This window comes from Oncorhynchus gorbuscha, linkage group LG03 (assembly GCF_021184085.1).
Source record: "Oncorhynchus gorbuscha isolate QuinsamMale2020 ecotype Even-year linkage group LG03, OgorEven_v1.0, whole genome shotgun sequence".
NCBI lineage: Eukaryota > Metazoa > Chordata > Actinopteri > Salmoniformes > Salmonidae > Oncorhynchus > Oncorhynchus gorbuscha.
In genome coordinates, this window is record NC_060175.1 from 5,267,440 (window position 1) to 5,292,227 (window position 24,788).

The 24,788-nt window shown below is 50.4% G+C and overlaps 1 protein-coding gene across 10 annotated transcripts in view; it reads left to right on the forward strand.

The window, feature by feature from the left end:
* The window catches only part of atp2b2 (ATPase plasma membrane Ca2+ transporting 2), a 352,981-nt gene that overhangs the window by 40,832 nt on the left and 287,361 nt on the right, over positions 1-24,788 (forward strand). For all 10 annotated transcript variants that reach the window (XM_046338715.1, XM_046338752.1, XM_046338724.1 and 7 more), the window contains exon 2: positions 22,024-22,137. The gene's annotated coding sequence lies outside the window, so the exon portion shown is untranslated. The remainder of the gene's footprint in view (positions 1-22,023; positions 22,138-24,788) is intronic.

The window sequence follows — 24,788 nt, forward strand, 5'->3', positions numbered from 1 at the left end:
TCAATGGGAATACACAGGGCCATTCTGACCATCAAGCTGACAATACAAATCATAATGTGAATGGAGATAATGGAGTTGATTTGGGCCAGAGCCCTGGGAATCTGAATGCTCGGCCTGAGCCACAGGCCACAGGAGGTCTAACCAGTTACTCACTTATTGACATGGATCTGTGTGGAAGTACTGAGCTAGCCCTCCCTCTGACACCCAACCTTCCTCCATTGTCTGGTTTATCTCCAGAGGTTGTAGTCTTACAACTTCAAGGTGACATCCTTGATATTCGTCGGACTCAACAACATCTCCAAACTCTTATCCACCATAATTTCAAATGTCTGAGGGAAGAGCAACAACAGAGTGCCATGGAATTCAGAAACTCACTGAGCAGTGAGAGTGGAAGACGGGGAAATTACTGGTGCCCTGGACAGGCAGTTTGACTACCAACGAAACCAACTCACTGCCACTCTCCAATGGCGCCTGCAACATCACCACACTGAGGTCCTCAAGGACGTTAATTCTGTTTTTTCTCCCATGGTTAACACTGTAGGCCACTTGCAGAGAGAACTCTCTAATTGTGTTAAAATGTTGGATGACGTGTCTGTGGACATGGCCTCCATTAGGCACAACTCCTTACGCAGAGTTTCTCTGGTGTCCACTTCTGTTCAGACCACTGAGGGCCAAGCTGGCACCTCTGAACAGCCAAGACAAGGCAATGCTACAGTCATCACTGTCGATGGACTGGTTCGCTTGGGACAGCAGTTTGAGAAGGACAGAGAATGCCAACAGCAATATGACCAGAGAAAGAAACAGACACCCAAACAGTTGCCCAAGACAGACCATCAACAACAGCCAGAGTCTCCAGCCAAGACCTCTCTCATGTTCTGTTGGAGATGTAGCCAAAAGGGACATTCTTCAGCTAGATGTCCAAGACCGTATCAAGTAAACCTTTCCAGAAACCACAAATCACAACAGGCCAACACACCTAACTCTCTTCGCAGCAATGACCATCCTTCTCTGGGTGCTTTAACCAGAGCTGAAACCCCAAGAGTCACTGCCTACGCCCCCCTTCGACATCCCCTTCCTTTCAGTTAATACCGCACCAATCAGAAGCTAAAAAGTTGATGCAAATGACATGATTGGGGTTCAAATGTGGCACTCTTCTCTGCCGTTGCTCCGGTACCACTAACCCTTGATAATCCTTCTGACGATCTCCTTTTACAGGCTGTGAGAAGAGCTCAGCTGGAACAGCCAGAGGAGTTACGGCTGTTGGAACAGCTGCAGAATAATGCTGATGTATGTACTTCAAAGCTAGGACGCACCGGGCTCCTGAAGCACAAAATATTCCTTACACAGGAAATGCCGATCAAGCAAAAGCCATATCGTTTGTCCCCAGCGAAGCTAATCATCCAAAAGGGACTCATAAATGATATGTTAGCACAAGATATAATAGAACGTTCCTCCTCTCCCTGGGCTGCTCCTGTTGTCCTCATCCCAAAAAAGACTGGTGGTCTTAGATTTTGTGTGGACTATAGGAAGACCAACAATGTTTCTCAGACTGATGCATATCCTCTTCCTACCATCCATGAGATCCTGGAGTCATTGTCTGGCGCTGTTGTGTTCACTACCCTTGACCTCAATAGTGGTTATTGGCAGGTTGAGATGGACCAGGAAAGCAAGGACAAGACTGCGTTTGTCTGTGCTGAGGGCTTGTTTTCCTTTAAGGTGATGCCCTTTGGATTAAAGAATGCCCCTGCCACTTTCCAAAGACTCATGGAGATTGCGTTAGGTGAGCTCAAAGAGGAAGATCTGTTTCATCTACCTGGACGATATAATTATCTACTCTCAGAACAGAGAAAGACACTTTCAAGATCTTCAAGCAGTGTTGGACAAGCTAAGAGAAGCTGGTCTGACCTTGAATATGAAGAAGAGCAACTTCTGCCAAACCTCCCTGAAGTTCCTTGGCCATATTGTGTCTTTCGACGGCATTCATGTGGATTCTGAAAAGACAAAGGCTGTACAAGACTTCCCTGTGCCAACCACACTCAAGGCCCTTCAACGGTTCCTTGGTATGGCTGGATGGTACCATCGGTTTGTGTCGAACTTCTCCCAGGTGGCAGAACCCCTCAACGCGATGATAAATGACTTGAAGCGAAAAGGAGCGAAATTCCAATGGACGGCAGAGTGCCAGACCTCCTTTGAAACCCTGAAACGACATCTCGTCACACCTCCCATTTTAGGTCATCCCAATTTTGATTGCCCTTTTGTTGTTTACACTGATGCAAGTGATGTTGGACTTGGTGCTGTCCTAGTCCAACAGACTGGACTTGGCACTGAAGAAGTGCTAGCATTCGCCAGTCGGACATTGAATGGAGCAGAACGGAACTACTCCACAACAGAGCAAGAGTGCCTTGCAGTGGTCTGGGCTTTGGAAAAGTGGAGGTACTACTTGGAGGGAAGACACTTCACTGTGGTCACTGACCATTCCTCCCTTGTGTGGGTGTTCAAGACCAACAAACCAAGCACCAGACTCATAAGATGGGCTCTACGGTTGCAAGAGTTCACATTTGCAGTGGAATACAGGAAAGGAAAATATAACACTGTGCCAGATGCCTTGTCCAGAGCTCCTACTTGTGATAACGGTGGCCCTGATCTTACATGTGCTACTGTCCTGTCAAGCAGTCGAGACTCGCCCAAAACAGACTTTCCCATCTCTGATGAGGCAATATGGAAAGCTCAACAGGATGATCCAGAAGTACAGGCTTTGTACCAGACTATCCTGGAAGATGGAGAAAAGATGGTCAATCCTACCACAAAGCTGACCATCATTGAAGATAAAGTCTACCGAGTCGTACAACTACCTCACAGAACACTCTACCAAATGTACATACCGGACACTCTACGCCTACAACTGCTTCAACATTTCCATGAAGACCCATTAGCTGGTCATTTGGGCAGGTTCAAAACCTACAAGCGGTTGCAAGCGTTACTCTACTGGCCACATCTGAGCATGGATGTGAAGTCACACATCCGAAATTGTCAGGTTTGTCAAATGTACAAACCAGAAGGTAGAAAGCCTGCTGGCAAGTTGCAGCAAACGGTGGTTACCCGACCTTGGGAAATGTTAGGAGTGGATTTGATGGGTCCATTTCCTAGAAGCTCCAATCAGAATGTGTACATGCTTGTTTTTGTTGATTATTATTCAAAGTGGGTGGAACTCTTTTCCCTGCGTCAGGCCACAGCAAGGACCGTCTCTAACATCCTTACGAAAGAGATCCTGACTCGCTGGGGAGTGCCTGATTACATCCTGTCTGATCGAGGTTCCCAATTTGTCTCTGATCTCTTTGAGGAGACCTGCCAAAGATGGAACCTGAGACAGAAGTTGACCACGACCTATCACCCACAGACCAATCTCACTGAGAGAGTAAATCGAACCTTGAAGACAATGATTGCTTCCTATGTAGGGACGCAGCACAAACACTGGGACAAGCACCTTCACGAGTTTCGATTTGCCCTGAATTCTGCTGTGCAAGAGTCCACTGGAGTCACACCTGCAGAGCTGAACCTAAGTCGTCCTCTCAGAGGACCCTTGGATATGGTGCTACAGCCCCAGCAGCTTACTCCAGACGCTGCTTGCTATGACCAGGTAGGCCATCTCCATGACTTGAGAGCTCTTGTCTCAAAGAACATGATCCAGGCTCGACTCAAGCAGAAGAGAAATTATGATAAGAACAGACGAGACATGCAGTTCCAGCTTCGTGATCGGGTGTGGCTTCGCTCTCATCCTTACTCGAAAGCTGAACAATTCTTCTCGGCCAAGCTCGCTCCTAAATGGCAAGGACCATATAGGATTGTGGAGCAGATGGGCCCTTTGAACTACCGAGTGGTGAAAGAGGACACAGGTGAAGATATGCGCATCGTCCATGTCTCACGCCTTAAGGCCTGTTACCCCTCGGCTGAGGAAATGGAGGTGATTGAGCGCCGCAAGGTCCTGGATATCTTTGAAGAGGAAAGTGAGGAGACTTTTCTCGGATTCCCAGACCCAGAAGTCTCGCACCTTAAGGCCTGTGGCCCCTCAGCTGAGGAGCGTGAGCTCCAAAAAGTAATGAATATTTTTGTAGAGGAAAGCGATGAGGAGACCTTTCTCGGTTTCCCCGACCAAGATGTGCCTTCCAGGGCAATGGTCGGCTTTTTCCAGGGGAGGGGGTGTGTGACGGCCCTGAATTTTTCTGAACCGTCTCAGTGCAGCTCCTTCCAATAGGGCGCTTTCCCTTTAATTCCCAATTAAATAGCCAGTATCAGCTGCGCAAAAGTGGGGTTGTGATGGAGACGTGCATGAGGATGTGTTCAACCCTCAGTTCCGAAGCTTCTCTATTCCGTTGTTTTGTTGCCGTTAAACGTGTGTTTTGTTGCCTAATAGAGTTTACCCAGGATCGGATCCACTCTTTGCGTCCCTGGACTACACCTCCTCCGTTCTTCGTGGCCTTTCTCCGCTGGAGATCTATTGGCGGATTTGATTGTCTGACTGACCGACTGACTACCACCTTTTTGTATACGGTATTTCATTTGTTTGGATGTGATGTATACTGTGATTTGTGTAGTTAGTGGTAGTTGAGGACTTAATTAAGAGTTGATCCGCTTTAAGGTTCTGTGGTAAAGTAATTGTTATATTGATTGTATGTTTAATACTGGGTTTACGCTACACGGAACGAACGGACAAACATCGCGTGACAAAAGTCACTTGAGTTCACTGAACTCCTTTACCGGGCAGGACTCTTTTTAGGCCCGAGGTACAGGACATTTCTGGAGGAACCAGAACTCATTGTGATATTATTATATATGTGTGTAATCATTGTTGTTGCTAATACAACCCACGCAACAGAATATAATTGTTTTTGAAGTTCTTTTCAATGTTGTAAGGGTTTATGAAAAGTTTATTTCCATCCTGACTTTTACATACGTCCTTTGTATTGGTGTAGACTTGACGGACCAGATGGGACTCATTCCCACCCAAACTAAAAGGAGAAACTAATGTTTTCTCTGGTAGGCACAACCTACCTGGCACCCCTATAAATAATAACCTCAAGTCAAAACCGTTACAAAACACACGCAAACACACACGCGCACACACACACACACACACACACACACACACACACACACACAGACGATGCCATGACCACCGCTACGTACTGAGTGCTTCTCCTAATGCTGTGGAATCCTAATGGAGGTCCCCTGTTGACTCATGATTTATTCAACTCAATACGGTTACCCTACGTCTCTAATGGTACCCTATTCCCTACATAGTGCACCTTATCAAACCCCTATGGGCCCTAGTGCACTATGTAGCGAATAGGGTGCAATTTGAGATGCACGATCAGGTTCACTTTGTCAAGGGCACTTACTGCATTACATTAGCACCTAAACAGGATGTAATGGAACCATTTTATCTAGATAGAGCCTCTCTGTCTTCTACAGTATAGACAGTAGACGGACGGACGGACGGACAGACGGATAGCCTCTCTGTCTTCCACAGTATCTATTATCTAGCAGAGAACATGTCTTGCCATTCCGGGACAGACGGACGGACGGACGGACAGACGGACAGGCTCTCTGTCCATGGCTTTTCACATCCACCCATTAGTTTGTGCTGTCCTACAGTTGTGCTGTCTTGCCAACTCCTACAGTTGTGCTGTCTTGCCAACTCCTACAGATATCAGATCTTAATTTGACCCAGCGGTTTCCTGTTTGCTTATGGCCGTGTACAGCTCGTTGAGTGCGGTGTTAGTTCCAGCATCTGTTTGCGGTGGTAAATAGACAGCTACGAATCTCTCTTGGTAAATAGTGTGGTCTACAGCTTGTCATGAGATACTCTACCTCATTCGAGCAAAACCTTGAGACTTCCTTACTGTTAGATATCGTGCACCAGGTGAATCCAGGTGAATCCAGGGGAATCCAGGTGAAAGCTATGATCCTTTAAGGATGTCACTTGTTAAATCCACTTCCTACTTCCTTCATCTCATTTTGTTGTGTATTAAATATTTAAGAAATGTAGATTGATTTTTTTTTTTGGGGGGGGGGGTCACTGGCCTACACACAATAATACCCCATAATGTCGAAGTGTAATTATGGTTAAAAAAAAAAAATTTTTTAAATAAAAATGAAAAGTTGAAATGTCTGGAGTCAATAAGTATTCAACCCCTTTTGTTTTGGAAAACCTAAATAAGTTCAGGAGTAAAAATGTGCGTAACAAGTCACATAACAAGTTGCATGGACTCACTCTGTGTGCAATAATAGTGTTTAACATGATTTCTGAATGACTACCTCATCTCTGTACCCCACACATACAATTGCCTGTAAGGTCCCTCAGTCGAGCAGTGAATTTCAAACACAAAGACCAAGGAGGTTTTCCAATACCTCACAAAGAAAGGCACCTATTGGAAGATGTGTGAAAATAAAGTAAAATGTAGACATTGAATATCCCTTTGAACACGGTGACGTTATTCAATACACTTTGGATGGTGTATCAATACACCCAGTCACTACAAAGATACAGGCGTACTTCCTAACTCAGTTGCCGGAGAGGAAGGAAACCGCTCAGGGATTTCACCATGAAGCCAATGAGTTTAAATGGCTGTGATGGGAGAAAACTGAGGATGGATCAACAACATTGTAGTTACTCCACAATTGTAAACTAAATGACAGAGTGAAAAAAAAAGCTTGTACAGAATGGAAATATTTCAAAACATGAATCAGGTTTGCAAAAAAGGCCAGTAAAGTAATACTATGTCACTGAGTAACCACTCTTCATATTTTCAAGTATAGTGGGGTTGCATCATGTAATAGGTGTGCTTGTAATCGTTAAGGACTGTGTGTGGTGTGTTGTCGTGCAGACCTAGTCAGGTGTCAAACTGCAGTCATCTTCATTCATCCACCTTAGGGCTCTACCTGGGCTCTGCCTGGGCTCTACCTGGGCTCTACCTGGGCTCTGCCTGGGCTCTGCCTGGGCTCTACCTGGGCTCTGCCTGGGCTCTACCTGGGCTCTACCTGGGCTCTGCCTGGGCTCTACCTGGGCTCTACCTGGGCTCTACCTGGGCTCTGCCTGGGCTCTACCTGGGCTCTGCCTGGGCTCTACCTGGGCTCTAACTGGGCTCTACCTGGGCTCTACCTGGGCTCTAACTGGGCTCTGCCTGGGCTCTACCAGTGACAATGTGCATATAGCACAGATAGAAACTAAATGGAGCGTCACAAACACTCTCGTGTTCCGACAAAACCACTGACCACCGACTTCCCCTGGCTCTGCTCTGTGCCAATTGAAAGACTTTTAAACTCCCCATTAGCCTTTAAGTCAATTCCAGAAATCCTCTGGTGAAACAGCCAGTAGATCTTTAATTAAACAACTGCAGAGACCCCAGAGGGCAGACGCTGGGAGTTTAATTCTCCTTACCGAATAACTGCAGACTGTTCAGTTGATATGGTGCCTTACTTTGGACTCCTTTTTTTTCTGGGGGGTTTTGTTGTTACTCTTTTACATTATCACTCTACATTTCAGAACGACTTAGTTGTGTTTTCTCTACAAATAACTAGCGGTGTAGCTAGTCGTAGAAAATACATGGGAAAAGTTTCTTACACTGTGAGCACAATGGAAAATCCTGTCGCCAACTGGAGTGGAAAGAGACCCTGAGAATAAATTACTAGGTGATGCTAATGGTAGAGTGAGAGAACGGCTCAGAACGGCTAGCACAGCCATTAACCAACCTCACCTGATATTATCAACCAAAGCATGCAGACACCTGGGTTCATATAGAGGTTCAAACATCCTTCAAATAGTTTGATTTCTTCTTTGAGTGCCAGACGGGCAAGGTTTGGAGTTTTTTCTTCTTCTGTTGGTTCCATTGTGGCAGGCTCAATGAAACGTAGATGAAGGATTTGAAATACTTTTACATAGTATTTGAACGAGCCGAGCTGGGCATGGGACTGGGGGACAGGGGGACATGGGACTGAGGGACATGGGACAAGGGGACTGGGGACATGGGACTGGGGGACATGGGACAGGGGGACATGGGATTGGGGGACATGGGACTGGGGGACATGGGCAGGGGGACAGGGGGACAGGGGACTGGGGGACAGGGAGACTGGGGGCATGGGACTGGGGGGCATGGGACTGGGGGACAGGGGGCATGGGACTGGGGGACATGGGACTGGGGGACATGGGAAAGGGGGACATGGGGCAGGGGGACATGGGACTGGGGGACAGGGAGACTGGGGGACATGGGACTGGGGGACAGGGAGACTGGGGGACATGGGACTGGGGGACATGGGACTGGGGGACTGGGGGACATGGGACTGGGGGACTGGGGGACATGGGACTGGGGGACATGGGAAAGGGGGACATGGGACTGGGGGTCAGGGAGACTGGGGGACATGGGACTGGGGGACTGGGAGACTGGGGGACTGGGGGACATGGGACTGGGAGACTGGGGGACTGGGGGACATGGGACTGGGGGACATGGGACTGGGGGACTGGGGGAGCAACCTGAGTGTGTGTTAGACACCACAGAGGGATACCTACCTGCCTATTCCCTACAGTCCCTACCTACCTACAGTCCCTACAGTCCCTACCTACCTACAGTCCCTACAGTCACTACCTACCTACAGTCCCTACAGTCACTACCTACCTACAGTCCCTACAGTCACTACCTACCTACAGTCCCTACAGTCCCTACAGTCCCTACCTACCTACTGTCCCTACAGTCCCTACAGTCCCTACAGTCCCTACCTACCTACAGTCCCTACAGTCCCTACCTACCTACAGTCCCTACAGTCCCTACCTACCTACAGTCCCTACCTACCTACAGTCCGGTTGGAGCGAGTGGTCGCATCTGCACGTCGCTCCAACGGGTAGTATAACTTTTTCATTATATTTCATTATATCACAACGGTTTGATTTGTCTTATCTTAGCAATTTCTTCTCAGCTAGCTACATAGCCGTCTTTGTATCAAAAGATAATTGCGTAATTATCGTATTTCGCCGTCCTAACGTAGTCTTCACTAGTCTTCACTAGCCAGCTAGCTAACGTCCACTGATTAGCTGCACTGGAGAAACTGTTACACTCAACTGAACGACTTGATTAGTTTAGTGTCAGCTAGCTACATAGCTGTCTTTGCTGTCTTCGTATCATCGTATCATCGTATCCAAGATAATTGTGTTGTTTAGGTTTAGAGTGTGTAGTCTTAGAGTGATTATCTTAATTTACCGAGGTTAGCTAGCCAGCTATTTGTCGTCCTTAACGTAGGTGACTCTGCTAGCTAGCCAACAGCTAGCCAACGCTAGCCAACGTCTTCTGTATAGAACTCAACTACCCGGTCGCATTCACAGGTTGTATCACATTTTCACTTCATTTTCATTACAGTACAACGGTTTGATTTGTTTGATCGTAGCTAGCTACTTAGCTAGCTACATAGCCGTCTTTGTATCAAAGATAATTGTGTAGTCTAGAGCGATTTTCTAGGTTCGCTAGCCACCTATTGTCGTTCTTTTAACGCAACGTAACGTAAACAACACTGCTAGCTAGCCTGCTAGCCCCCGAATAGCAACACTGCAGAAACTATTACACTCAACGGAACGACTTGATTAGTGTAGTGTCAACAACGCACCCACTGCCAGCTGGCCTACTTCAGCAGTACTGTATCATTTTAATCATTTTAGTCAATAAGATTCTTGCTACGTAGCTTAACTTTCTGAACATTCGAGACGTGTAGTCCACTTGTCATTCCAATCTCCTTTGCATTAGCGTAGCCTCTTCTGTAGCCTGTCAACTATGTGTCGGTTTATCCCTGTTCTCTCCTCTCTGCACAGACCATACAAACGCTCCTCACCGCGTGGCCGCGGCCACCCTACTCTGGTGGTCCCAGCGCGCACGACCCACGTGGAGTTCCAGGTCTCCGGTAGCCTCTGGAACTGCCAATCTGCGGTCAACAAGGCAGAGTTCATCTCAGCCCATGCCTCCCTCCAGTCCCTCGACTTCTTGGCCCTGACGGAAACATGGATCACCACAGACAACACTGCTACTCCTACTGCTCTCTCTTCGTCCGCCCACGTGTTCTCGCACACCCCGAGAGCGTCTGGTCAGCGGGGTGGTGGCACCGGGATCCTCATCTCTCCCAAGTGGTCATTCTCTCTTTCTCCCCTTACCCATCTGTCTATCGCCTCCTTTGAATTCCATGCTGTCACAGTCACTAGCCCTTTCAAGCTTAACATCCTTATCATTTATCGCCCTCCAGGTTCCCTCGGAGAGTTCATCAATGAGCTTGATGCCTTGATAAGCTCCTTTCCTGAGGACGGCTCACCTCTCACAGTTCTGGGCGACTTTAACCTCCCCACGTCTACCTTTGACTCTTTCCACTCTGCCTCCTTCTTTCCACTCCTCTCCTCTTTTGACCTCACCCTCTCACCTTCCCCCCCTACTCACAAGGCAGGCAATACGCTCGACCTCATCTTTACTAGATGCTGTTCTTCCACTAACCTCATTGCAACTCCCCTCCAAGTCTCCGACCACTGCCTTGTATCCTTTTCCCTCTCGCTCTCATCCAACACCTCCCACACTGCCCCTACTCGGATGGTATCGCGCCGTCCCAACCTTCGCTCTCTCTCCCCCGCTACTCTCTCCTCTTCCATCCTATCATCTCTTCCCTCCGCTCAAACCTTCTCCCACCTATCTCCTGATTCTGCCTCCTCAACCCTCCTCTCCTCCCTCTCTGCATCCCTTGACTCTCTATGTCCCCTATCCTCCAGGCCGGCTCGGTCCTCCCCTCCCGCTCCGTGGCTCGATGACTCATTGCGAGCTCACAGAACAGGGCTCCGGGCAGCCGAGCGGAAATGGAGGAAAACTCGCCTCCCTGCGGACCTGGCATCCTTTCACTCCCTCCTCTCTACATTTTCCTCCTCTGTCTCTGCTGCTAAAGCCACTTTCTACCACGCTAAATTCCAAGCTTCTGCCTCTAACCCTAGGAAGCTCTTTGCCACCTTCTCCTCCCTCCTGAATCCTCCGCCCCCTCCCCCCTCCTCCCTCTCTGCAGATGACTTCGTCAACCATTTTGAAAAGAAGGTCGACGACATCCGATCCTCGTTTGCTAAGTCAAACGACACCGCTGGTTCTGCTCACACTGCCCTACCCTATGCTCTGACCTCTTTCTCCCCTCTCTCTCCAGATGAAATCTCGCGTCTTGTGACGGCCGGCCGCCCAACAACCTGCCCGCTTGACCCTATCCCCTCCTCTCTTCTCCAGACCATTTCCGGAGACCTTCTCCCTTACCTCACCTCGCTCATCAACTCATCCCTGACCGTTGGCTACGTCCCTTCCGTCTTCAAGAGAGCGAGAGTTGCACCCCTTCTGAAAAAACCTACACTCGATCCCTCCGATGTCAACAATTACAGACCAGTATCCCTTCTTTCTTTTCTCTCCAAAACTCTTGAACGTGCCGTCCTTGGCCAGCTCTCCCGCTATCTCTCTCTGAATGACCTTCTTGATCCAAATCAGTCAGGTTTCAAGACTAGTCATTCAACTGAGACTGCTCTCCTCTGTATCACGGAGGCGCTCCGCACTGCTAAAGCTAACTCTCTCTCCTCTGCTCTCATCCTTCTAGATCTATCGGCTGCCTTCGATACTGTGAACCATCAGATCCTCCTCTCCACCCTCTCCGAGTTGGGCATCTCCGGCGCGGCCCACGCTTGGATTGCGTCCTACCTGACAGGTCGCTCCTACCAGGTGGCGTGGCGAGAATCTGTCTCCTCACCACGCGCTCTCACCACTGGTGTCCCCCAGGGCTCTGTTCTTGGCCCTCTCCTATTCTCGCTATACACCAAGTCACTTGGCTCTGTCATAACCTCACATGGTCTCTCTTATCATTGCTATGCAGACGACACACAATTAATCTTCTCCTTTCCCCCTTCTGATGACCAGGTGGCGAATCGCATCTCTGCATGTCTGGCAGACATATCAGTGTGGATGACGGATCACCACCTCAAGCTGAACCTCGGCAAGACGGAGCTGCTCTTCCTCCCGGGGAAGGACTGCCCGTTCCATGATCTCGCCATCACGGTTGACAACTCCACTGTGTCCTCCTCCCAGAGCGCCAAGAACCTTGGTGTGATCCTGGACAACACCCTGTCGTTCTCAACTAACATCAAGGCGGTGGCCCGTTCCTGTAGGTTCATGCTCTACAACATCCGCAGAGTACGACCCTGCCTCACACAGGAAGCGGCGCAGGTCCTAATCCAGGCACTTGTCATCTCCCGTCTGGATTACTGCAACTCGCTGTTGGCTGGGCTCCCTGCCTGTGCCATTAAACCCCTTCAACTCATCCAGAACGCCGCAGCCCGTCTGGTGTTCAACCTTCCCAAGTTCTCTCACGTCACCCCGCTCCTCCGTTCTCTCCACTGGCTTCCAGTTGAAGCTCGCATCCGCTACAAGACCATGGTGCTTGCCTACGGAGCTGTGAGGGGAACGGCACCTCAGTACCTCCAGGCTCTGATCAGGCCCTACACCCAAACAAGGGCACTGCGTTCATCCACCTCTGGCCTGCTCGCCTCCCTACCACTGAGGAAGTACAGCTCCCGCTCAGCCCAGTCAAAACTGTTCGCTGCCCTGGCCCCCCAATGGTGGAACAAACTCCCTCACGACGCCAGGACAGCGGAGTCAATCACCACCTTCCGGAGACACCTGAAACCCCACCTCTTTAAGGAATACCTAGGATAGGTTAAGTAATCCCTCTCACCCCACCCCCCCTAAGTTTTAGATGCACTATTGTTAAGTGACTGTCCCACTGGATGTCATAAGGTGAATGCACCAATTTGTAAGTCGCTCTGGATAAGAGCGTCTGCTAAATGACTTAAATGTAAATGTAATGTAAATGTCCCTACAGTCACTACCTACCTACAGTCCCTACAGTCACTACCTACCTACAGTCCCTACAGTCACTACCTACCTACAGTCCCTACAGTCCCTACCTACAGTCCCTACAGTCCCTACCTACAGTCCCTACAGTCCCTACCTACCTACAGTCCCTACAGTCACTACCTACCTACAGTCCCTACAGTCACTACCTACCTACAGTCCATACAGTCACTACCTACCTACAGTCCATACAGTCACTACCTACCTACAGTCCCTACAGTCACTACCTACCTACAGTCCCTACAGTCCCTACCTACCTACTTTCCCTACAGTCCCTACCTACCTACAGTCCCTACAGTCACTACCTACCTACAGTCCCTACAGTCACTACCTACCTACAGTCCCTACAGTCCCTACCTACCTACAGTCCCTACAGTCCCTACCTACCTACAGTCCCTACAGTCACTACCTACCTACAGTCCCTACAGTCACTACCTACCTACTGTCCCTACAGTCCCTACAGTCCCTACAGTCCCTACCTACCTACAGTCCCTACAGTCACTACCTACCTACAGTCCCTACAGTCACTACCTACCTACAGTCCCTACAGTCACTACCTACCTACAGTCCCTACAGTCCCTACCTACAGTCCCTACAGTCCCTACCTACCTACAGTCCCTACAGTCACTACCTACCTACAGTCCCTACAGTCCCTACCTACCTACTGTCCCTACAGTCCCTACAGTCCCTACAGTCCCTACCTACCTACAGTCCCTACAGTCCCTACCTACCTACAGTCCCTACAGTCCCTACAGTCACTCACCTACCTACAGTCCCAGTCACTAGTCCCTACTACCTACCTACAGTCCCTACAGTCACTACCTACCTACAGTCCCTACAGTCACTACCTACCTACAGTCCCTACAGTCCCTACCTACCTACAGTCCCTACAGTCACTACCTACCTACAGTCCCTACAGTCACTACCTACCTACAGTCCATACAGTCACTACCTACCTACAGTCCCTACAGTCACTACTACCTACAGTCCCTACAGTCACTACCTACCTACAGTCCCTACAGTCCCCTACCACTACCTACCTACAGTCCCTACAGTCACTACCTACCTACAGTCCCTATACAGTCACTACCTACCTACCTCACTACCTACCTACAGTCCCTACAGTCACTACCTACCTACAGTCCCTACAGTCACTACCTACCTACAGTCCCTACAGTCCCTACCTACCTACAGTCCCTACAGTCACTACCTACCTACAGTCCCTACAGTCACTACCTACCTACAGTCCCTACAGTCACTACCTACCTACAGTCCCTACAGTCACTACCTACCTACAGTCCCTACAGTCACTACCTACCTACAGTCCCTACAGTCACTACCTACCTACAGTCCCTACAGTCACTACCTACCTACAGTCCCTACAGTCACTACCTACCTACAGTCCCTACAGTCACTACTACCTACAGTCCCTACAGTCCCCTACCTACAGTCCCTACAGTCACTACCTACCTACAGTCCCTACAGTCACTACCTACCTACAGTCCCTACTCACTACCTACCTACAGTCCCTACAGTCACTACCTACCTACAGTCCCTACAGTCACTACCTACCTACAGTCCCTACAGTCACTACCTACCTACAGTCCCTACAGTCACCTACCTACAGTCCCTACAGTCTACCTACCTACAGTCCCTACAGTCACTACCTACCTACAGTCCCTACAGTCACTACCTACCTACAGTCCCTACAGTCACTACCTACAGTCCCTACAGTCACTACCTACCTACAGTCCCTACAGTCCTACCTACCTACCCCTACAGTCCTACCTACCTACAGTCCTACAGTCACTACCTACCTACAGTCCCTACAGTCACAGTCCTCACTACCTACCTACAGTCCTACAGTCACTACCTACAGTCCCTACTCACTACCTACCTACAGTCCCTACAGTCACTACCTACCTACAGTCCCTACAGTCCCCTACCCCTACAGTCCCTACCTAGTCCCTACAGTCACTACCTACCCCTACAGTCCCTACTACCTACTTACCTACAGTCCCTACAGTCACTACCTACCTACAGTCCCTACAGTCCCTACCTACCTACAGTCCCTACAGTCACTACCTACCTACAGTCCCTACAGTCACTACCTACCTACAGTCCCTACAGTCACTACCTACCTACAGTCCATACAGTCACTACCTACCTACAGTCCATACAGTCACTACCTACCTACAGTCCCTACAGTCACTACCTACCTACAGTCCCTACAGTCACTACCTACCTACTTTCCCTACAGTCACTACCTACCTACAGTCCCTACAGTCCCTACAGTCACTACCTACCTACAGTCCCTACAGTCACTACCTACCTACAGTCCCTACAGTCCCTACAGTCACTACCTACCTACAGTCCCTACAGTCCCTACAGTCACTACCTACCTACAGTCCCTACAGTCCCTACAGTCACTACCTACCTACAGTCCATACAGTCACTACCTACCTACAGTCCCTACCTACCTACCTACAGTCCCTACAGTCACTACCTACCTACAGTCCCTACAGTCACTACCTACCTACAGTCCCTACAGTCCCTACCTACCTACTTTCCCTACAGTCACTACCTACCTACAGTCCCTACAGTCCATACAGTCACTACCTACCTAGAGTCCCTACAGTCACTACCTACCTACAGTCCCTACAGTCACTACCTACCTACCTACAGTCCCTACAGTCCCTACCTAACTACAGTCCCGACCTACCTACAGTCCCTACAGTTCATACCTACCAACAGTCCCTACCTACCTACAGTCCCTACAGTCCCTACCTACCTACAGACCCTACCTACCTAGAGTCCATACAGTCCTACAGTCTTCACGAGTCTGTTTGATTGAGTTTGTGGACAGGTGTCTTTTATACAGGTAACGAGTTCAAACAGGTTAATACAGGTAATGAGTGGAGAACAGGAGGGATTCTTAAAGAAAAACTAACAGGTCTGTGAGAGCCAGAATTCTTACTGGTTGGTAGGTGATCAAATACTTATGTCATGCAATAAAATGCAAATGAATTACTTAAAAATCATACAACGTCTCTCAGAGTTGAAGTGTACCTTTTAACACAAATTACAGACCTCTACATGCTTTGTAAGTAGGAAAACCTGCAAAATCAGTAGTGTATCAAATACTTGTGCTCCCCACAGTACCTACAGTCCCTACCTACCTACAGTCCCTACTGTCCCTACCTACCTACACTCCCTACCTACAGTCCCTACCTACCTACAGTCTCTACAGTCTGTACAGTCCCTACCTACAGTCTGTACAGTCCCTACAGTCCATACCTACAGTCCATACCTACAGTCCGTCCCTACAGTCCTTACCTACCTACAGTCTCTACCTACCTACAGTCCCTACAGTCCCTTCAGTCCCTACAGTCCCTTCCTACCTACACTCCCTACCTACCTACAGTCCCTACCTACCTACAGTCACTACCTACCTACAGTCCCTACCTACCTACAGTCACTACCTACCTACAGTCCCTACAGTCCCTACCTACCTACAGTCCCTACCTACCTACATTCCCTACAGTCACTACCTACCTACAGTCCCTACAGTCACTACCTACCTACAGTCACTACCTACCTACAGTCCCTACAGTCACTACCTACCTACAGTCCATACAGTCACTACCTACCTACAGTCCCTACAGTCCCTACCTACCTACTGTCCCTACAGTCCCTACCTACCTACTGTCCCTACAGTCCCTACCTACCTAGAGTCCCTAGAGTCCCTACCTACCTAGAGTCCCTAGAGTCCCTACCTACCTACTGTCCCTACAGTCCCTACCTACCTACTGTCCCTACAGTCCCTACCTACCTAGAGTCCCAACAGTCCCTACCTACCTACTGTCCCTACAGTCCCTACCTACAGTTTGTACTGTCCCTAGAGTCCCTACCTACAGTCTCTACAGTCTCTACAGTCCCTACCTACAGTCTGTACAGTCCCTACTCACATTCAGTCCTATATACAGTCCCTTCTGACCTACAGTCTGCACAGTCTTTACCTACCTACAGTCCCTACAGTCCATACCTACCAACAGTCCCTACCTACCTACAGTCCCTACAGTCCTTACCTACCTACAGTCCCTACCTACCTACAGTCCCTACAGTCCATACTTACCAACAGTCCCTACCTACCTACAGTCCCTACAGTCCTTACCTACCTACAGTCTCTACAGTCTGTACAGTCCCTACAGTCCATACCTACAGTCCGTCCCTACAGTCCTTACCTACCTACAGTATCTACCTACCTACAGTCCCTACAGTCCCTTCATGCCCTACAGTCCCTACCTACCTACAGTCCCTACCTACCTACAGTCTCTACCTACCTACAGTCCCTTCATGCCCTACAGTCCCTACCTACCTACAGTCCCTACCTACCTACAGTCCCTACCTACCTACAGTCTGTACAGTCCCTACCTACAGTCTCTACAGTCCCTTCAGTCCCTACCTACCTACAGTCCCTACCTACCTACTGTCCCTAACTAACTACAGTCTGTACAGTCCCTACCTTTTTCAAATCAAATCAAAGTTTTTTTGTCACGTGCGCCAAATACAGCATGTGTCGACCTTACAGACACCGGTTAGTCAGGCTGATTGAGGTAGTATGTACATGTAGATATGGTTGGGATGGGCGTGGATGGGATGGGCGTGGATGGGATGGGCGTGGGATGGGATGGGATGGGCGTGGATGGGATGGGCGTGGATGGGATGGGATGGGATGGGGTGGGATGGGATGGGATGGGGTGGGATGGGGTGGGATGGTATGGTATGGGATGGGTGTGGATGGGATGGGATGGGCGTGGATGGGATGGGGTGGGATGGGATGGGATGGGATGGGGTGGGATGGGATGGGTTGGGGTGGGATGGGGTGGGATGGGATGGGATGGGGTGGGATGGGATGGGGTGGGATGGGGTGGGGTGGGATGGGATGGGATGGGGTGGGATGGGATGGGGTGGGATGGGATGGGATGGGATGGGCGTGGGTGGGGTGGGATGGGGTGGGATGGGATGGGGTGGGATGGGCGTGGATGGGCGTGGATTGGATGGGATGGGGTGGGCGTGGATGGGATGGGGTGGGATGGGATGGGATGGGCGTGGATGGGATGGGATGGGATGGGCGTGGATGGGATGGGATGTGGTGGGATGGGATGGGATTGGATGGGATGGGCGTAGATGGGATGGGATGCTTTGGGGTGGGCGTAGATGGGATGGGATGGGATGGGATGGGGTGGGCGTAGATGGGATGGGATGGGCGTGGGATGGGCGTGGATGGGATGGGATGGGTGTGGATGGCATGGGATGGGATGGGCGTGGATGGGATGGCATGGGATGGGATGGGATGGGCGTGAATGGGATGGGATGGGATGGGATGGGCGTGGATGGGATGGGATGGGATGGCATGGGATGGGATGGGATGGCATGGGATGGGCGTGGATGGGATGGCATGGGATGGGATGGGCGTGGATGGGATGGGATGGGTGTGGATGGGATGGGATGGGATGGGTGTGGATGGGATGGGATGGGCGTGGATGGGATGGGTGTGGATGGGATGGGATGGCATGGGATGGGATGGGCGTGGATGGGATGGGCGTGGGATGGGATGGGATGGGCATGGATGGGATGGGCGTGGGATGGGATGGGATGGGATGGCGTGGATGGGATGGGCGTGGATGGGGATGGCATGGGATGGGTGTGGATGGGATGGGATGGGATGGGATGGGTGTGGATGGGATGGCATGGGATGGGATGGGCGTGGATGGGATGGGATGGGTGTGGATGGGATGGGCGTGGATTTTATGAGCGTTGATGAGATGGGATGGGCGTGGATGGGATGGGATGGGATGGGCGTGGATGGGATGGGATGGGATGGGATGGGATGGGATGTGGATGGGATGGGATGGGTGTGGATGGGATGGGATGGGCGTGGATTTTATGAGCGTTGATGGGATGGGATGGGTGTGGATGCGATGGGATGGGATGGGTGTGGATGCGATGGGATGGGATGGGCGTGGATGGGATGGGATGGGATGGGATGGGTGTGGATGGGATGGAATGGGTGTGGATGGGATGGGATGGGATGGGCGTGGATGGGATGGCATGGGATGGGATGGGCATGGATGGGATGGGATGGGATGGGCGTGGATGGGATGGCATGGGCGTGGATGGGATGGGATGGGATGGGATGGGATGGCATGGGATGGGATGGGATGGGATGGGATGGCATGGCATGGGATGGGCGTGGATGGGATGGGATGGGTGTGGATGGGATGGGATGGGATGGGATGGGCGTGGATGGGATGGGATGGGATGGGATGGGATGGGTGTGGATGGGATGGGATGGGATGGGTGTGGATGGGATGGGATGGGATGGCATGGGATGGGATGGGCGTGGATGGGATGGGATGGGTATGGATGGCATGGGATGGGATGGGCGTGGATGGGATGGCATGGGATGGGCGTGGATGGGATGGCATGGGATGGGATGGGATGGGCGTGGATGGGATGGGATGGGCGTGGATGGGATGGGATGGGGTGGGGGGTGGGATGGGCGTGGATGGGATGGGATGGGATGGGCGTGGATGGGATGGGGTGGGATGGGGTGGGATGGGCGTGGATGGGATGGGATGGGCGTGGATGGGATGGGATGGGCGTGGATGGGATGGGATGGGCGTGGATGGGGTGGGATGGGATGGGGTGGGATGGGTTGGGGTGGGGTGGGATGGGATGAGGTGGGGTGGGGTGGGATGGCGTGGGTGGGATGGGATGGGGTGGGATGGGCGTGGATGGGATGGGGTGGGATGGGCGTGGATGGGATGGGCGTGGATGGGATGGGATGGGCGTGGATGGGATGGGATGGGATGGGATGGGCGTGGATGGGATGGGATGGGGTGGGATGGGATGGGATGGGATTGGATGGGATGGGATGGGCGTAGATGGGATTGGATGGGATGGGATGGGCGTAGATGGGATGGGATGGGATGGGGTGGGCGTAGATGGGATGGGCGTGGATGGGGTGGGATGGGCGTGGATGGGATGGGATGGGTGTGGATGGCATGGGATGGGATGGGATGGGATGGGCGTGGATGGGATGGGATGGGATGGCATGGGATGGGATGGGCGTGGATGGGATGGCATGGGATGGGCGTGGATGGGATGGGATGGGTGTGGATGGGATGGGCGTGGATGGGATGGGCGTGGATGGGTGTGGATGGGATGGGATGGGTGTGGATGGCATGGGATGGGTGTGGATGGGGATGGGGATGGGGATGGGGATGGGGATGGCATGGGATGGGTGTGGATGGGCGTGGATGGGATGGGCGTGGATGGGGATGGGATGGGATGGCATGGGATGGGTGTGGATGGGATGGGATGGGATGGGTGTGGATGGGATGGGTGTGGATGGGATGGGATGGGTGTGGATGGGATGGGATGGCGTGGATGGGGATGGGATGGGCGTGGATGGGATGGGCGTGGATGGGGATGGGATGGGTGTGGATGGGATGGGATGGGATGGGCGTGGATGGGATGGGATGGGTGTGGATGGGATGGGATGGGCGTGGATTTTATGAGCATTGATGGGATGGGATGGGTGTGGATGCGATGGGATGGGATGGGATGGCATGGGATGGGATGGGCGTGGATGGGATGGGATGGGTGTGGATGGGCGTGGATGGGATGGCATGGGATGGCATGGGATGGGCGTGGATGGGATGGGATGGGTGTGGATGGGATGGGCGTGGATGGGTGTGGATGGGATGGGATGGGTGTGGATGGGATGGGATGGCATGGGATGGGTGGGGATGGGATGGGATGGGATGGGTGTGGATGGGGATGGGGATGGGATGGCATGGGATGGGTGTGGATGGGCGTGGATGGGATGGGCGTGGATGGGGATGGGATGGGATGGCATGGGATGGGATGGGATGGCATGGGATGGGTGTGGATGGGATGGGATGGGTGTGGATGGGATGGGTGTGGATGGGATGGGATGGGTGTGGATGGGATGGGATGGGCGTGGATGGGGATGGGATGGGTGTGGATGGGATGGGATGGGATGGGTGTGGATGGGATGGGATGGGCGTGGATGGGATGGGATGGGTGTGGATGGGATGGGATGGGATGGGTGTGGATGGGATGGGATGGGCGTGGATGGGGATGGGATGGGTGTGGATGGGATGGGATGGGATGGGTGTGGATGGGATGGGATGGGATGGGCGTGGATGGGATGGGATGGGTGTGGATGGGATGGGTGTGGATTTTATGAGCGTTGATGGGATGGGTGTGGATGCGATGGGATGGGATGGGCGTGGATGGGATGGGATGGCATGGGATGGGATGGGCGTGGATGGGATGGGATGGGTGTGGATGGGATGGGATGGGCGTGGATTTTATGAGCGTTGATGGGATGGGATGGGTGTGGATGCGATGGGATGGGATGGGATTGGATGGGTGTGGATGGGATGGGATGGGTGTGGATGGGATGGGATGGGATGGGATGGGTGTGGATGGGATGGCATGGGATGGCATGGGATGGGATGGGATGGGATGGCATGGGATGGGATGGGCGTGGATGGGATGGGATGTGCAAGACTCAACGTTTTAAAGATGAGTTATGAAGACTCTTCAATGTACGGAGCACAACATTAAATATTGACTACATAAAAAAACTGTTTTATGTCAAAGAGCAAGTGAAGAATGTCCTCAGAGAAACACCAGATTCCCATAGAAGAGGACTTCTGTAGGCGTAGTCATGTGTCTGTTTGGAGTAGCACAACTCTATTTACTAGAATTACTATATCATAGAATTTTAAACAAATAAACATATATATTTTTTTGTTGTTGTTGATGTAGAACGTTGATGCTAATACACTCCCACATATTGTTTGAGTGTTCTCACTAACGGTTCCTGGTGAATCGTCATTGGTTGAGTGTTCTCACTAATGGTTCCTGGTGAATTGTCATTGGTTGAATGTTCTCACTAACGGTTCCTGGTGAATCGTCATTGGTTTAGTGTTCTCATTAATGGTTCCTGGTGAATCATTCTCACCTCTTCTTCTAGGGGTTTTATCATGAGTTAGAGGACTACACACATTGAGGGTGATTTATCATCGGACACAACCACTCAACCAACCAACCACCCAACAACACAACCAACCACTCAACCAACCACAAGGTAAGATTTGTATTATCTGTTGTGTATGAGTGATGGTGTGTGTGAGTGATAACACCACAGTGTGTAGTGGGTGTGATAAGGTTCAGCTGGGGGAAGCCTCGTTCTCTGTGAGGTAGTTTATATCACCCCTCCATTGTGTCTCTCTCTCTGTCTCTCTCTCTCTCTCTCTCTCAATTTCAATTCAATTCAATTTAAGGGGCTTTATTGGCATGGGCAACATGTGTTAACATTGCCAAGGCAAGTGAAGTAGATAATATACAAAAGTTAAATAAACAATACAAATTAACAGTAAACATTACACTCACAGAAGTTTCAAAACAATTTACAGTGTTTTAACAATGTACAAATTGAAAATAAATAGGGGTTGTAATTACAATGGTGTTTGTTCTTCACTGGTTGCCCCCCCCCCACCATGTAGAATATGGTCAAGACCTTAAAGAGATGTGACCGCCCTACCTTGTAGAATATGGTCAAGACCTTAAAGAGATGTGACCCCCCCACCATGTAGAATATGGTCAAGACCTTAAAGAGATGTGACCCCCCCCACCATGTAGAATATGGTCAAGACCTTAAAGAGATGTGACCCCCCACCTTGTAGAATATGGTCAAGACCTTAAAGAGATGTGACCCCCCCACCATGTAGAATATGGACAAGACCTTAAAGAGATGTGACTCCCCCACCTTGTAGAATATGGTCAAGACCTTAAAGAGATGTGACCCCCCAACTTGTAGAATATGGTCAAGACCTTAAAGAGATGTGACCCCCCCCACCATGTAGAATATGGTCAAGACCTTAGAGATGTGATAAAATCTAAACTCATCATGTAGAGTGTTGGTAACATGTTTTATGAACTGAAATTGAAGAACCTCAAAATTGCTGTAGATCCCCGAAATGTTCAATACGGACTTATTTCTCTCAAATCTTGTGCACAAATTTGTTTCCGTCCCTGTTAGTGAGCATTTCTCCTTTGCCAAGATGATCTATCCTCCTCACAGCTGTGGCATATCAAGAAGCTGATTAAACAGTATGATCATTACACAGGTGCACCTTGGACCATAAAAGCCCACTAAATGTTCAGTTTTGTCACAAAACACAATGCCACAGATGTCTCAAGTTTTGAGGGAGCGTTGCAATTGGGCATGCTGACTGCAGGAATGTCGACCAGAGCTGTTGCCAGAAAATGTCATGTTCATAAGACACCTCCAACATCGTTTTAGAGAATAGAGAACATCGTTTTACGTCTAACCGGCCTCACAACCGCAGACCACATGTAACCACACCAGCCCAGGACATCCACATCCTGCGTCTTCACCTGCGGGATCGTCTGAGACCAGCCGACCTGGACAGGTGATGAAACTGCGTGTTTGTACAACCAAAGAATTTCTGCACAAACTGTCAGAAACCGTCTCAGGGAAACTCATCTGTGTGCTCGTCGTCCTCAATAGATTCTTGATCTGATTGCAGTTCGGCGTCGTAACCGACTTCAGTGGGTAAATGCTTTGTTGGCCACTGGCACGCTTGAGAAGTGTGCTCTTCACAGATGACTCCCGGTTTCAACTGTACCGGGTAGATGGCGTCGTGTGGGCGAGCGGTTTGCTGATGTCAACATTGTGAACAGAGTGCCTCATGGTGGCGGTGGGGTTATGGTTTGGGCTACGGACAACGAACACAATTGCATTTTAACGATGGCAGTTTGAATGCGCAGAGATACTGTGATGCGGCCCATTGTCGTGCCATTCATCCACCGCCATCACCTCATATTTGAGCATGATAATGCACGGCCGGCTCAATGTTCCAAGGATCTGTACACAATTCCTGGAAGCTGAAAATGTACCAGTTCTTCCATGGCCTCCGTACTCACCAGACACGTTACCTATTGAGCATGTTTGGGATGCTCTGGATCGACGTGTACGACAGCGTGTTCCAGTTCCCGCCAATATCCAGCAACTTCGCACAGCCATTGAAGAGGAGTGGGACAACATTCCACAGAACACAATCAACCACCTGATCAACTCTATGTGAAGGAGATGTGTCACGTTGCATGAGGCAAATGGTGGCCACACCAGATACTGACTGGTGTTCTGATCCACACCAGATACTGACTGGTGTTCTGATCCACACCAGATACTGACTGGTGTTCTGATCCACACCAGATACTGACTGGTGTTCTGATCCACACCAGATACTGACTGGTGTTCTGATCCACACCAGATACTGACTGGTGTTCTGATCCACACCAGATACTGACTGGTGTTCTGATCCACACCAGATACTGACTGGTTTTCTGGTCACACCAGATACTGACTGGTTCTGATCCACACCCCAACCTTTTATTTTGAAAGGATCTTTGACCAACAGATGCATATCTGTATTCCCAGTCATGTGAAATCCATAGATTAGGACCTAATACATTTTTTTACACTGCCTGTTTTTCCTTATAATGAATTGTAACTCAGTAAAATTGTAGAAATTGTTGCATGTTGCATTTTATATTTTTGTTCAGTGTAGATTTAGAAATATGAATACAGTTAAACGTGAGGTGTTGTCGTGGTAACTCTTCCTCTTCCTCCTTTGGTCATGTGACCTGCTCTCTTAACTTCATGGTTTGATTGATTGATGTTTTTATTTGACGGTTGAAAAAAACAAACAT